This window comes from Centruroides sculpturatus, unplaced genomic scaffold (genome assembly GCF_000671375.1).
Source record: "Centruroides sculpturatus isolate CEXI.00-Female unplaced genomic scaffold, Cexi_2.0 scaffold135, whole genome shotgun sequence".
Classification (NCBI taxonomy): domain Eukaryota; kingdom Metazoa; phylum Arthropoda; class Arachnida; order Scorpiones; family Buthidae; genus Centruroides; species Centruroides sculpturatus.
In genome coordinates, this window is record NW_019384343.1 from 1012259 (window position 1) to 1013618 (window position 1360).

A 1360-nucleotide genomic window follows, 5' to 3' on the forward strand; every position below is an offset into this window, starting at 1 on the left:
TAAGGTGTTGAAATTCGGGTAGAATTTTGTTTTCGAGTTGCCATAAGACCAACTCACATAGAATCGCCGATGTGGGACTACCCATCAGTACGCCTCTTCCCTGCAAATATACTTCGTTCTCAAACTCAAAAAACGATGTATAACACACTAGGTGTGCAAGTTCTAGTATTTGATTGTGATGATGTGTCGCATTTTCAACATTGGCAAATAAAAAATCTCTTAATGCGCAGAAGCAAGGAGACAATTTTATCGATGGGTACATCGACTTAAAGTCCAAGACCGTCATATATTCATCGTCCATTAAAGAAATGTTTTTGAGATCTTCTATTAGTTGTAGAGAGTTGTTAATCAAGAGTGGATGGCAATGAGCTTTAGATTGGAGGAATTTGACCAGTTGTTTTTCGATTAAGAAAGTTGGAGAGTTACATTTCTCTATTACAGGGCGTATTTGGTATCTCGGTTTGTGTGTTTTGGCGAAAGCAAATATTCTCGGTGCTCTTGGCGCACAGACGATGGAGTTTTGCATATGTAAGAGTCGTGCTAAAGGAGTGCACGTGAACCTTTTAACCCTTTGCTGCAGAGTTTCTAAAAAATGGACGGGTGCTCTTTGACATTCAGTGCTTGCAATATATTCACGTAATTTCTCGTTGTAGGTTGATTGTTTTAGCAATACCACTCCTTTCGATTTATCGGCCTTCATTAGGACTATGTTGTTCTGTTGTAACCAATGTCTCGAATTCTTTATGATGTTTCGAAATCGCTGTGTGTTCGACTCATTGCTTTTTACCTCGTTTGTCGCTCGGAATCTGGTTTTCCAACGAACAAAATCCTGATTTGTTTCGTTCATGCCCTTAATGACCAATTCAATATCCGGTATGAAGTTCTCTGGCTTTGGCAATATCAGGTATGAAGGTCTCTGGCTTTTAGAAACCCTGCAGCAAAGGGTTAAAAGGTTCAAGTCCACTCCTTTAGCACGACTATTATATATGCAAAACTCCATCGTCCATGCGCCAAGAGCACCGAGAATATTTGCTTTCGCCAAAACACACAAACCGAGATACCAAATACGCCCTGTAATAGAGAAATGTAACTCTCCAACTTTCTTAATTGAAAAACAACTGGTCAAATTCCTCCAATCTAAAGCTCATTGCCATCCACTCTTGATTAACAACTCTCTACAACTAATAGAAGGTCTCAAAAACATTTCTTTAATGGACGATGAATATATGACGGTCTTGGACTTTAAGTCGATGTACCCATCGATAAAATTGTCTCCTTGCTTCTGCGCATTAAGAGATTTTTTATTTGCCAATGTTGAAAATGCGACACATCATCACAATCAAATACTAGAACTTGCACA